General features: G+C 40.4%; 1 pseudogene; it reads right to left on the bottom strand.

Moving 5' to 3' along the window:
- Positions 1 to 5,755: 5,755 nt before the first annotated feature.
- LOC101625024 lies at positions 5,756 to 6,215 on the bottom strand (annotated as a pseudogene).
- Positions 6,216 to 15,110: the final 8,895 nt, after the last annotated feature.

Raw genomic sequence — 15,110 nt, 5'->3', positions numbered from 1 at the left:
CAGGAGAGGTCTGCCACGCCATGTGGTCACCTCCGGGGCAGGTGGGAATAGAACTCATGCGGAAGTGGCTTTAGCTTCTCAGTGCTGTGCTTTAATCCGCTGCGCCACCAGGGAGGGCCCCTCCATTTTCATTTTTATCAGTAGACCAGAGCTTAGCTGCACGAAAGTTCTAGTTACATACATACCACTATTCAGTACAAGTACATTTCGGCTCCATCGGTTTTTAATTTTGTACAAATACGGTTTCTACCAGGTTTCTAGTCACCAACAGTTACCTCCCCAAAAGCAAAGTTTCTCTTTAGTAGCCACCAGAATTTGTAATAGCAACCGGAATAATATCAGAATTTTTTTCACCTTTGGCAGAACCAACTTTGCAAAGGTTTCATTTTATGGTATGAATTAGGTTCTGGTGTTTGTTTTTTTTAACTAACTTTTATTAGCATGAAAACAATTTCTCATTTGAAATATTTGACTCTGGCATATCAAGTTGGTATCACCTCACTGTTTGTGTAGTACTCCTGCTACAGGGCTCATTGGCAGCTACTCATTTTTCAGTCATGCACCAAAAAATCTGCCCTTTACAATGAGTGAAATTACTTTAGAAGACTACTCATTTCATCTCAGTGAAAATGTTAAGTTTCTTAGAGTGATTTTCTTTTCTTTTTGGTGCTAGATTTAGTCTTTGAGCCTGGTGTACTTGAGTAGCAAAGGTTTGAAGCAAATGCGGATGCTTCTTCAGCTAGCTTGTGTTTCTACTTTTCCTGGGGCTGGGACTAGTACAATATCCCCATGAGGAGGCTAGATGTCATCAAATACTTTATGCAAATCGTCTAGTCATCTAAACACCGATATTTTAGTTTTCCCTCAAATGTACTTTGACCTTTTCAAGCCGAATGCTGCCAAATAGGCTTATGGTAAAAGAAAAATGTCCCCTTACAATACAATAAATACTAGCTATACTGAAATTACACTGTAAGTGACAAGACCATTATAAACAAGAGCACTGAAACTGCAGTCAGTGCCTTCTGTGAGGGTCTGCTCTGCTCTCATTTCCTGCATAGGTTTCACGTATGATCTCCCTACACTTTCTCACATTTCCCGCTGACCCTGCAGACACGTGGCCAGGCAGCTTCCTGGACCCCCCAAGCCACAGCAGGCTGGAGAGAGAGGCAGCGGGCGCCAGGCTCTCCCAGCGGCCCCGGCCGGCAGCGGCTGGATGGGCACACGCTAGCTCCTGGTGCTCTGCTTGGAAGGGGCTGTTGGCTGTACCTTATCAGGGCACAGCTGGGAAAGAGTTATTGCTGGTCAACCTTCAGCTTCTACCAAGAGAAAAGGAGAGAGAAAACTTGGTTTACTGCACACATGTTTCGGCTCTGCTGTTCAAAACTGGTGGAGTTGGGAATGCCAAGGGTAGGTCTAAGCCCCGCGCACCGTGATTTTATTCCTCTGTTACTAGTAATGCGTTTTTGTTTTTGTTTTTTTTAAGGGGCGTGTCGATAGATATTTTCCTGGACTGTCCTGGAAAAACCTGGATGTATAGTGGGTCTGATGATCATCCATGGCTTTGGTTTCCCTATGACCTCCTGATGAAGCGTAGTATTGTACTAATTTTAGAAGCAATTTCTACATAATAATAAGGGCCTCTTCGTGAAAGGTGAAAGAAAGAGTGGAGCTGGTGTGGGCTAGAAAGTGACAAAGTAAAATCTAAAGAGGAATGGCAACTGAATGGGCACAGTTAGATATTTTACAGTTTATATGTCCTACAAGTCAAATCCCAGGGACAATTTATGATCATTTTCTCACCGATTTCAAACCATTTTCAGTGAAAGCAGGTTGGACTCATAAGGGAAAACTGGGTTACCTTGCTCTTCCTTCCTAAGTCAAGGGTCTACATGAGTTGGGTCTTGAGACCTGAAATCCCCTTTTAACTGTGCACAGGCATAGTCATGAAACCACTGCTTTTATTTATCTCTTTTGAGGGGGCAGTAATAGGAGTTAGTCCAAAATCCTAGTGGAGACCAGCTGTACACAGGTCGTGCAAACTTTATTGTCTGAGGTCTTCACCACCTGTAAAATGGCCCTTGTGGCTGGGGCTGCCAGCGCATCTGGGTCAGAACAGCTGGGAGCAATTTTGGGTTGGAAACATAACTGTGGAAAAAAGAGCATAAACCTTCATCATATATTACCTGGTTGTAAACTAAGACCATCTCAGGGAGAAATTCTAATGGCTTGCTTTCTATTTGGTTGGAGTTGGGTATTTCTGGGGGTATGTGAGGCATGTATTTCCCAGGGAACAGGTCATTATAGCAAAATGGACTGGATCACCTTGTTCGTTTTTCTAAGTCTTTTACTAGTGAATTTTGGGTAACAGATGCTAAATGTTTAATGAAAGCTGTATACAGCTTTGTTAAGGCTTTTCACAGTAATCTGATCTATTGTGTGTGCCAGCAGAAAAAGCATATCAAAGTAAACAAGTATGACCTAATGCAGATTAAAATTGTATTTTTTAAATGTCAAATAATGCCTTGTTGACTTGGCGGTGTCTGGACATGTTCAGATAGGAGAAAACAGCAGATAGAGTTGCATCCAGAAGCAGAGTAAAACCATATTTTAAGTTTGGAACTGCTTACATTTTTAACCCTCAGATATCCTGTCCTTTTCTTGGTTTAGAAGTCGAAACCATGAAATGAGGTTACCTCATTCATCGACTAGAACCACACCAATCTTGCATCTTGACATCTCTGAAAGTACAATCTTTTCCCCCAGAAAACATGATAAAATGCTAGTTTTTAGATTTTTCATCTCACCAAGTACTCAGCTATTCTTCAACTATATTTTTAAGATTTAAAGATTTGTTATTGTAGTAAAATATGCAAGACATAACATTTACCATTTTAGTAATTTTTAATACTTTTTCATTATTTTTTACATCATTTTGTGCCTTTCCCATCTCAGTTGAAATCCCTGTGGGCTTCCCATCACCAGATTACCCATGTGCCATCACCATAGTCCAGTGCATTCCCCTCCATTTTAGTAATGTTGAAGTGTACAAATCAGGGGCATTAAGTACCTTCACAACTTTGTGCACTGTCACCACCATCTAGTCCCAACATTTGACTTGTAATTTTTCAGTGTCTCCAGGATACAATACTTATTTATAAAGAGGACAAAATAAATGATTTTACTGTAGAGTGAGGTCAGTAAGTGCTGCTTCATTTGCTTTCTTTTGCCTGGGAATATAGAATAGTACTGAGATGCTTCCATTAGACATATCTGTCTGTCAACATATTTTGCTTAACCCTTCTTCGAACTCTGCTTTTATTCAAGAGGGTTGTAAACCAAGGGGAAACTAAAAATGTCTATAAATGTCCTGAAAAGAAATTTCAGCAGGACTAATATGACTGCTGTGGGAGCTGAGGGGAACTTTATTATGTTCATATATGGAAGAAAGGCAAGTCCTGTAAGACCCACAGTGGTGAGATGGGGTCACATGCAATAATTAAATGGAGGACAGATAAGTGTTTAGTTTCTAAGCTTCTACAATTCAAATTGTGTATGGATGTTGTTTAAAATGAAGATGCTTGAAAATGAAATAAGGCTATCATCAAAGCAAATCAGCAAGACACAAACAAATTTTAATGGTTGTCAGATCTAGCTGTGTTGGTGCTGTGTAACACGTGACCCTCCTAAATGTCTCTTATTAAAGACAGAGAAGCCACAAGTGAGACCCTGTTGAATTCTTGTTTGGTATATACATGGTCTATTCCTGAATCTGTCTCTTTTGTTTTGAAATCATGGTTGCAAGAGATTCAGAGCTGAAAGATATAATTGTAAATGTCCTTGAAGGAGAAAATTGTAAAAAGTTCCAACAAGATAGCAGAAGAGTCAAGACTAGGGTTCACCTCCTCCCCCCATGTATGCGGCAACAACAGTCCATGAAGGATGACTGGTGCATTATCATTTTTATTACCAAAAAACAACATAGAAGAGGGTAGGAAAAATTGCAATGTAATTTTTGCCTGAAAGATACTAAGACAGCACAACCCAGGAGAGGGGTGGATGACTGATTTATATGGAGGATTTTTTTTGTTGTTGTTGATAATGGGAAGGATTCCCTACACACTGAGGGTTTTAGGACCTGGGGAATGTATTCAGGAGAGTGGGATATTTTTTTCTATACAACCAGGTATAGAAAAATGGAGGGGCCTACTTCCCTACTTAGGGAAGTAAAGATCCATGGCTTGAATCTTCACATGCTCTAGCAGCAACCTCTTGCCTACACAATAATATATAAAATCCCATTGCATTCCTATATGAAAATAATGAGTAAGAAGAAAAAGAAATTAAGGGGAAAAATCATATTTAAAATCATACCCAAACTAATTATCTAGGAATACATTTGTCAAAGGGGTGAGAGAGCTATACAAACAGTACAAATCACTGATAGAAGATATAAAACAAGATACAAAGAAATGGGGAGATAGCCCATGTTCATGAATGGGGAGAATTAATAGAGTAAACTGACCATCCAACCCAAAGCAATGTAGAGATTCAGTGTAATCCTTACAAAATTCCAATATTTTTTCAAGGAAACAACAAAACTAAAATTTGTATGAAACCACAAAAGGCCTCAAATAGCAAGAGCAGTTTGGGGAAAAAAGTATTGAAGATGTGGAGAAAGAGGAAACTTTATACACCACTGGTGGAAATGTAGACTCATGTAGCCATTTTGGAAAGCAGCATGGACTACTTCAAAAAACTAAACCTAGAGCTACCATGTGTTCAGCAGTCCCAGTTCTGAGAATCTCTCTGAAGGCTATGACGTCATCACTTTGAAGAGTTCCAGGCAGTGCTGTATTTATTGCAGCCATTGCAGCCGCCTTCTTCTTCTTCTTTTTTTTTTTTTGTAATATGCCACAATTTTTATTGCAACGTGGCCATTTGTTTAAGGGTGGGGTTTGAGCTCAAAAACAAGGTTCCATTTAAGGCTCTTTTATACAGAAATTGCCATCATGACTGTTATTCAAAATATCTTTAGTGTTGCAAGACTTACATGGTAAACATAAAATTCCTACACTTATTCAGTAGTGTACACTCAATGGAAAACATTAAAGATATTAATAATGGCTATTTTCCTTTAAGATATGCAGATAACAGGAATGAACACTGAGGTACTAGAATAAACTGACATATTTAACAAAACTTAATTGGCATTCCTTTTGGGAGTGGGGGCATTAAACTCGTTACAAAAAAAGTGCTTTCAATGCATAGTGTTATATCCATGCTGCCAAGTCACAAATAAATAGGCTTGCCAAGGCAGGTGAGGTGTATGAATGCTTGAGCCTCACAGAACCGCAATCAAGTGCAACTATAAATAATACTGAATAAAGTTTACCATCTGACCAGTGGATCGTACTTTCAAGGCATTCAATTAGCTTACCCTTTGCAGTTATCTAAGCTATTCACATTGACAGTCACATTTCGTTGTAGTGCTCGCTGCAAGGAAGGCATATAACCAGTTGTTTTGGCTAAAATATGACAGGAAGGCATTCCTTGGATTCTACATAGAAGTAATGGTAGTAAACAGTCTAATGGCAATCGCTGAAAGGTTGCTTACATGAATGATAATTCCTTCATTCATTGTGTTGGAAGAACTGAATGGAAAGAGGGAAAAACAAACACCTAGTAATTTTCCAAATGACTGAGTGGGGAAAATGGAAAGCTCCTTAAGATCCAGATGGCACTTGGCATCATTTTATAAGGGGTTTCCTTCAAGTTAAGTGACTACATTGCCTCCCGACTTCTCTCCAAGTATGGAACGGTCCTTTATATCATCCAAGCCATTTACGTGCCACTCATGTTTAATACCTGTAAATTTCTTTTTAATGGTATCTTTAGAGCTAGCACAAATCATCTTGATTTTTAAGGGTGCACTTTCAGGAGCCCAGAATATAAATACTAGGTCTTTCTTAGGCTCTTTTTGGTTCATATGTGGCATTGTACAAAGCATATCGGCAATCATTCAGAGGTAGCAACTTCACTGAAGATGTGTAGGGGTCCTCTACAGTATCACCAGTGTCACCCAGCAAGATAGGCTTTGCTTCCTCAACAATTATTTGTCTTTTGTCATTGCTTAAACAGAAGAGAACTGCTTCCTTTCTTTTTTTGATCTCCTTTTGTGTAGCTTTCCTTACTTTCATATCATTAAAAACTTTGATGACTTCATCATTCACTGTAACTCCAGAAGCCCACATCTGCCTTAACCAGTCCGGGGTCAAGAAACAAGCACGGTTTCTTCCTCACATGCTTGCTGCTCCATGTGGCTTCTTCAGGTCTCCTCACCCTCCATCCTGCTTCCTTCTTTTCTATTGCAGCCTTCTTTACAAGAGCTATGATACGGAAGCAAACTAAGTACACTGAGAAATGATTTCTATTAAACTATACTTATTAAAATATTTATCTGAAACTATAAGGAAAGATGAAATTTAGTAATATGCACCAGAATGTAAGAGATTCCAAGGAATTATGTGAAGTGAAATTAGAACCTTAAAGACAGTTATTAGATGATTTCACCTGCATGTGCCACATGGGGAAATAAAATAGATAAAATAAAAATAAACTATTGGACGCTGATCACCGGGCTGCGGTTCCTAGCGGTGGAGAGTGAGGTGTGTGGAGCCTGGTGGAAGCCATAGGGTCAATGGGGATAGATGCTTTGTTTTTGCTTCTTTTTTCCTCTTAAATAATTTGCAATGGTCTCAAAATGTTTAGGATAAAACTTATGTTTTTCCTTCTACTCTTTGAAGTTGTAAATCTAATTGGTGTGACATGTAAACATGACTTACAGAGACTGAAGGAAAGTAGGACAAATATTTTAAAAATTCAGACAGTTAGTAGCAGCCTTTGACACTGACTGTAGAAACCTGTGTTGACACCTAAAACTTTGAAATAGAATCTCTGGGGTCTCTTTTTGGGGGGGTGGAATGAGAGAAATGGAATTGGGACTATTGGTTTCAGGTAATCTATTTCATAAATTATAGAGAGAACCGTCATTACAATCATGACAGAAACATGGCAAATTGTTAGCATTTGTTCAATTATATGGCCGCTAAAGGGGGGTTGCCTTTACTGTGCTCTGCACTTTTTTGGATATACTATGACAGAATACACAGTTTAGAGAATGGATAAAGTAGGGTATTCCATCCTTTTGGGGTAGACTAGGCAACTTTCAATATTTTAATTTGGAATTGAGTGAGCTTTCTAGATTGAAGTTGCTTTCAATGTGCAAAGCAGTCTTTTCTGCACATCTTTTGTATAAGACCTAATTGCTGCATCCAACCCACAGGATCATCTTTAACATTGCCCCAGGAACACTACAGCTTATAGTGAAAGAACATTTTCAACAAATAATAATGACCATCCCTGTGTTTGCTGGTTAGAACACTGGTGAGTGAATTTAGAAAATAAATTGTTCTGAAGCTTTAGAGCTTCGAGGCTTTGAACCAAATAATGAATAACCCCTGGTAATTAACATGCCTTATTTGGTTTTTGCTTTTTGAATGCACTCAAGGAAAGGAGTGGAAGGGAAAAGAGTGCTCTCCCAAAGCATTTTGGCAGTCACTGAAGCAGCCAGACAGTGAATAACACAGTGGGGGGTGTATGGTTAAGTGGGTCCTATCTTTATGCTTTTCAATAACACTAGGAAACATGTTTTAGTTTAAAGAATTATTTCTCTTCAAGTGTCTCCAGTCAGCATCACATAATTTTGGGGAATGCTAGACTGAGTTCACTGTGCCAAGGCTCTTTGAGTAGTTGTGTAAAAGGATAACAGTAAAAAAAAGAAAAGAAAAGGACAGGCAGAGGGTATTTGACTGTCCTTTGACTGAGGATTTCTTTGGTTGGTGGAAGAATTCCTTGGCTATAACCTCTGGGAAATGGACTGTTTCTAAGAAAGATTCCAGGCATACATCTTATTAATGAAGAGTTCTTTGGGATGTTCTGTTGGTGAGAATGCTTTTAGCTGCAAGTAATGGCAGACCCAGGTGGGGATGGATTAAGCCACGAGGGTTGTAGGCCTGATGTAACAAACCCTGAAGCAGGCATGCTTTGTCAAGGGTGTGCCGGAGCACGAGCCCTGCGTCTCTGGGGCTTTCTGAAAGTGTCTTCTAACCTCTGGTGGCCTCCTCCCGCAGTAGCTCGGAGCTTCCTATCAATTAATCATAGTGTCTGGTGGTCTTTTTAGGTCTATCCTTGACTTGAGTCCTCCTAGGAGTCCTTAGAACTCTTCTCAGTGAGAAAGTGCTAGAGTGTACTGCCAATGAAGCGACTGAGATTAATACTCAGGAGCATATGGAATTAAGAAAGCATGTGTGATTGTGAACAGATCAGGAGTTCCATTCTTTAGACCCATCTTCAGTCATTATTTTCTGATGTCAACCAACCAGCAAATCAAACTCATCGACCCTGTGGTCTATAGATTATGGCTGGTACAACATCTTTAGGACAAAATCTCTTCTATTAAGTGAATGAGGCTACTGTCTGGATACAGTTGTAATATTCTGTGTCATCCTTCTTATGTTTATAGAATATAACAGTCATGAGAGCAATACTTAAATTTTATTCTCTGTTGAACCCAGCGCCCGTAGACCTATAAAGAGCACATAGTAGTTCTGCGGTAAATTTTCGCCAAAATAATGATAGTAAAGGGAGAAGCAATTCAATCTACTATTTAAGACACAAGAAGGGAGTGAGAAAGAGGGTGTTGGGGTGTGGGAAACAACTCTGTTCCAGCACAACTGTATCATTTACCAGCTATGGAATCCTTTCTATGCTTCAGTTTCTTCTAATGCAAAATAGAAAGCTTTGTCACTGGGTGGTTTTGAAGATTAAATGAATTAATGCATGGAAAATGCTTAGAACAGTGCCAGGCCCACCGTCCTCAGGAAGTGCTGTCTATTATCATTGCTAAGTTCTCCAGTGAGTCTGTCTCCTCATTTGTAAAGTGGAGTTAGCAAAAGCTACCGCGTTCTGAGGATTAAGCGTTCCTTCCTCATGACATCAGGCGCGTTATCAGGAGCCTGACCCCAGCGCACTGTGCTTCCAAATCTATTCTCAGTGCCTTTTGCTGCACAAAGTTATTTTTACCCCCACAATAGACTTGGTCCCTACTAGAAACTAGTCAAAAGAACAAGTCTGCCAGTGAGGAAACTAAGGTGCCGTTCAGTTGAGTGTCTATAAAAGGATTTTACAGACAAATGACAGCGGCAGAGGTTGACCCAGTGCGGATCCCACGCCTCCAGTATTTAAGCAAAGAGCCGGAGAGGAGCTTTATTGAGCAAGTGTGTAAGCTAGCACAGGAGTGAAGGTCTTAGGCTACGCTGAAACATTTCTAAGTGGAGTCGTTTAGGGAAAGGAGGGAGAATGCCACCAGGCAAGAAACAACTTCCAGCAGAGGTGCTCTTGGGGAGGGACGTCAGAGTGGGTATGTGGCATTGGATTAGAGCTGGAGGTGGTGGTGTGAAGTCTTGTCTACCTGACACAGCACAGTGGTTATGTGTAGATGGTGTTCTGCTCTGTGTAGATGCCTCAGTTCACATGCCACATACTGCTCCCTGATCCTTAGCTGGGAGGCCCCGAGTGACATCATCCCAGTAGTAGCACAACCAGCACTTAGAACTTTGTTTCTAAAACCTTTCAATACAAGGAACAAAAACTCCTTGGAAAAATGAAAAATTTTAGCACTGACCAGTTAACATGGGAGAGGAGCCTATAGTGCCAGAAAATCAGGCAGTACTAGGAAATAAGAGTGGGGAACCAGGAGCCAGTGACCAACACTGGAACAATTTGAGCAGTAAAAAATAGTCCTAGGCTATAACCTAAAGTGTAAATTAGTACATCATATAAACATTAGCGCATCAAATAAACAAATCACTGCATAAACTTTTCCAAACAAATTGTACAGATACTCCCTCTTCAAAGAGTTAGAATGTGGGATGTTTGTAGACTTCCTTTGAAAGACCCCAGGATGGAAGAAAGAGGAAGAAAGTGGAAGAAAGAGTCACTTCATAGAGCAGAAGTCTGATGAACACAGCCTCAGCCTGGTGGTCAAGGTGAGCAGCAGCACCATCGCCTTCATTGTTCGTGCCCTTGCCAAGAGGCCTTGGAATGGCTCTATCTCCATGGTCTTCCTGCAAAAGCCATAATCCCAGTCTAGTCATGAGAAGAGCATTAGGTAAATCCAACTTGAATCACAGCTTGTTAGCTACCTAACCAGTATTCTTCAGAACCGTCACAATTATCAAAAAATTGAGGAAATCTGAGAAACTGTCATCACCAAGAGGAGCCTAAGAGGCATAACAATAAAATGTAACATGGAGCCCTCAAAGAGTTCAAGAGTAGGAGAGTGACATCAGGCTAACAACTAAGGAAATCAGAATAAACTAGAGCCATTGTTAATATCAATGTTGGTTCACTAGTGACAGTAAATATATCATACAAATAGAAGATTTAATTAAAAGGGAAGTTGGGAGTCAGTAAACTTTTTGTAGTATCTTGCAACTTTTCTAGAAATCTAAAGCTATTATCAAAAATTTAAGTTTGATTTTAAAAATTATGCCAATAGGAAAACAGTAAAAAAAAAGTTGCAAAGGAGAAAGATAAAACAAATTTAAAAAAAAAAGGCAAGATGGTGGATTTATACCCCAACATATAGATAGTTATGTTAAAGTACTTAGTTAAAATATTCCAATTAAAAGCCAAATACTGTCAGATGGAATTTTTTAAAAGCAAGGTCCAATATATGTTGTATATTTAAGAAGTCACTTTAAAAAGAGATATATTAAAATAAGAAGGGAAGACAGCTGAGCACTACACAAAGGAAAGCTGGGAGAGATACATTAATATTAGATACATTCAGGCTCATCGTACAAAATGCTACCAGGGATAAAGGGAATGTTCTGGAATGACAAAACGGGTCAGTTCGCCAAGGGGATGAAAGCCCTTAATGGGCCCGCACCTAAAGTTGACAGAATTGGAAGCGGAATAGAGACAGTTTTATTTGGGTATGGAAATGCTCGTCTCTCAATACTTGCTAGTATTTTCTTCTTAGAAAATTAAAATCAGAATACAGAAGATAAAGAAAAAGAAACTTGAACAAAACTATCACCTTCTCCCCCCAAACAGTGGAATAAAATATATCCTATAAACAGCAGATAGCTGGCTGTTAATTTTTTTTACCAGTCTAAAAATATTGACCTTTTAATTAAAATGTTTAGTTTCTTGATGTAATTTCTGAGCGGTTCGGTTCATGAATCATCTTGCTATGTTTTGTTTGTCCCCTGCATTCTTTGCTTTCTTTATTTCTTTGTTTTCTCTTCGATTATTATTTTGACCTCTTTTATCTCCTCTACTGGATCTGAGCAATATCTGTTGTTTTAGTGGCTGTGCTAGTGATTTCTAGTATATCACTGTCTATGATGAAAAATATTATAGCATTTCAGGGACAAAGCAATCGCCTTAAAACGCTGGAATTCCATCTTACCCCTCCATTCCTCAGTGCTGCTTGGCCACGTGTTTTTTTCTATGCATGTTAGGAGCCTCACAGTATTTTTATTTTTTCTTTCAATCTAAGTTTTTAAACAGAAAACATCCTTTAAAAATAGGAAAAGAGAACGTCTGCATATTGGGGATCGATGAAATGACTGTCTACCTTGGCCGAGCCCGCAAGAGACTAATTCCCAGGCCCCTCAGTCGCCTGCAAGAACACCCACCCCGGAAGAGGTTGGTGGGGGTGTTTGTGAAGGGGGTGGCATCCATTTCTCATTTGCTAGTTGCTGGATATTCTTCAAGACACAATTAAGCCTTTTCAAGTAGGAAGAGCTTTTTGAATATCAAAATATATCAGGGCAGTGGCATATTACTATGTAGGTCACACCCGTGGGGATGAGTCAGGACTGAAATCCCTGGCAGGCCTTCCTCTGAATTGTGCAAATGCACCAAGTGACCTAAGAAAAATCCAAAACTTCACAGAGCCCACATGTGAAGCATGGACTCTATTTTGTTCTAACTTATTTGAGAAATGATTGGAGTCGCTTACTTAAATCTTTTCATCGAGAATGTGAGAAATGACTGCTTCACTGCTCTGCATTCAGTACATGCTAGTGTGAGCTCCATTGCAGAGGCCCACTCGGGAACAGGGTGTGCCAGCCTCGGCTGAGCTTACTCATTCACCCTGCAGAAGGCGCCACACTGCGGGTTTGTGACTCCTTGGTGGTGCCTCTGAGTTCCCTAAGAGCCTGGGTCAGACCCTTGTACACAAGTCATTCTGTTCCCAAGTTTAAGAATTTATCTTAGAGGCAGAAGACCAGTTGGCAGTATGCGCGTATTTTTAAACTTTGTTAGGCAAGAAAAAATTCAAGCTTGAAACACTTTCAGTTTTCCCAGTTGGAAAGAAGTTAAGTCTTTGGCTAAAAAGCAAAGTATAACAATGTAGGGGTCCCCTTCTCCTCCCACTCAGGTGGGCCACAGTTTCCTTCCTCGTGTAGTGGAAGAGCTTCCATTGCCTTGTAAACAAGCCCCATCCAGAAAATCATCAATGTGAATTTGATTATGTAATGTGAAGGTAGTTCCACACAGCCACGTTAAGAAAGCAAGAAGAGGTGAAATGAATTTTAGCAGTATATTTGACTTAACCCAATGTCTCTCAAATAACACATCCACGTGGAATCACATTTTAAAAAGGATTAACAGAGACTAGATCTAAGCCACATGTGGATGGTGCACCACACCCATTATCTTTGACTGCAGCTGACATCTGGATAGTCCAACCGAAGCAATAGATTGACAGAAAGTTACTTGACAATGTTTATATTTAAAAGTTTGCATTGAAATTAAGTGAAATTTGAAATTCAATGCCTCGACACACAGGCCACATTGCAAAGATCCGAAAGCCTCACGGGGAGTGGTTCTCTGTTGGGCAGTGCCGCCCTGGAGTGTCCACGCGTGTTAACTGACCTGTGTCTAAACCTCACAGGCTTCATTATCATGTGTCAGGGGTTTGAAGGGAAGTTCTAGAAACTTTTGGTGTATCGTTAGAGCAAGTCCATGGTTGTTGTTAGCAGGCTCTTGGAACTTATTTTTCCTGTGGTGTTTGGCCTCTCAGACTGTGTTCCCCTGTGGAGATGAAGAATACTCTATTTTGGGTTCTAATCTATCACCACTGATGGCCATTCCTAAGTGGGTGGGAGTTATGGGGGTCATGCTCCTTTGACCTTGCCTCCAAAAATATGAGTTTTCAAAAGGATGAAGGAAAAGTTCCTTAGGGAAAAACTTCATGGACCAGAGTCAGGCTGATGCTGAGTAGAGGGAGGATGGGAAGATGGAGGTTCCATCTCTGAACTGAAGGACAAGCTGCACTGTGGTCAGAACTGAGGGGAAGAAAGAGGATCTTAAACTTCAGGCCGAAAAGTTCAAAGTTCAAGTGGACTCCGAGCAGCAGATCCCTGAGTGGCACAGCTCATATGAAATAATGTGTGGTCACTACCTCTGTTGACCTCTCTTGCTGTTCCAGAATATTTTAAAAGTAGACACACCCAAAACATGTTTAGCATCACACCACCTGCTGTTTCTCCCAGCCACCACTATTTTTCATCAAATCTAATCCCGGGGTTTGCATATTATTGGTTATCCTATGAAACAGAACCTAAAAATACACTTTTTCTTCCTCTAAGTCCTTATCTTTCAGCCGAGGTCACCACTATAACATTGGGGCCTATTTTTTTCCACTTGCAAAGCTTAGATAATATTAAATTCCCCATCTCATGCTGGTCTCTGGATGCACGTGGCCTCACATTTGGAGAATGTATTTCTAAATTAAAAGGTGTCCTTTTTAGCCCACCCTATGATCCCATTATAGATGTGTGGTATCTCATAATATTTTCTGTCTTAAACTGGAACCATCCCGTCTTCCCAAATTCTAGGTCCTCAGCTGAGGTTATTTTTATCTCTGAGAATTTCTCGAGAGCTGTTTCTTTTATGGAGGATAAAGGGAGAAAGGATTCGCAGCTGCCGAAGTCCATGCCCCTTTAAATACAGGCCGTGCATCCTGAACTTGATGGCTTCCTTTTTTGGAGGGGAAGTTCTGCAGGCGAGGTTGGAGCAGTGAGGGCGGGTTGCCAGGCTTGGGTGCTGCCCTTCCCAGGTCTTGCAGTGCACGCTGCTCACGGAGGAAGCTATTAAAGCAGCAAAAGCCCTCAGAACCAGCTCTGCTGGCCCCGATGTGGCCCTTAAACTTACAACTTTCAGAGAACAGCCTTTGTACCCTAAAGCAGATCAGCCCTGCTGCCTTGTGCTTTTTAGGGGCATCATTATTGAAAGTCCATGTTAGATGTAGTTGAATGACCTATGTTGATTAGGAACAAGAGGAGCTGAGCATGGACTGTAAGAAAAGTGCATAGAGAGATATCCACATTTCTACTTTTTCATACTTGGCAAAGCCCCTGTGTCAAATATTCATTTGTTTTTAGGTCTGTACACACAAAGTTGATCTGCGAAGACTAGATAGGTTGAGTGTTTTTGTTTGTTTTTGAATTAAAAAAAGAAACATCGAATTTATTTTCATGAGTGGATGTTGCCTCTGATTCTTTAAATAGAAAATGCCCCGCCCCCTTTTCTTTATCTTCTTCCATCCTTGTTCTCCCCTCTGGTATAGTCCTGGCAGCCCTCGCACCCCCACAGCACCCATGAACTGTCCCCACAGTCCCTCTGCTCTTCTCACTGCCGTTTCACTCCTCCTCCCTCCCACCCCTTGTACTTTGCCTCAAATCTGTGGTCAGCTTGCAAGCTTTGTCTTTTTTCCTGACTCTGTATTCACTTTTCCTTTGTTCCACCTGTAAGTGAAAAGTGCCTTCTCTTTGTAACTGCTGCACTATTTATGTTCTGTTCTCTAGAAAGAGTTAAACTTCTTATACACATTAACCCCAAATGGAAATAATTGATCCAAGGGCTAAAGTTGTTCTTTATGAGAAATGCGAGACTCCAATGGGCCCCAGTCTTCTGGAAGCCTCACAGAATTTGCCCAGGACGTATGACATTGGAGGAAAGGGATTATAGGT

This window comes from Condylura cristata, unplaced genomic scaffold (genome assembly GCF_000260355.1).
Source record: "Condylura cristata isolate star-nosed mole 26May11 unplaced genomic scaffold, ConCri1.0 scaffold00020, whole genome shotgun sequence".
Taxonomy (NCBI): Eukaryota; Metazoa; Chordata; class Mammalia; order Eulipotyphla; family Talpidae; genus Condylura; species Condylura cristata.
Note: the sequence above shows the minus strand (reverse complement) of the source record. Positions and strands in the feature narration are given on the sequence as shown.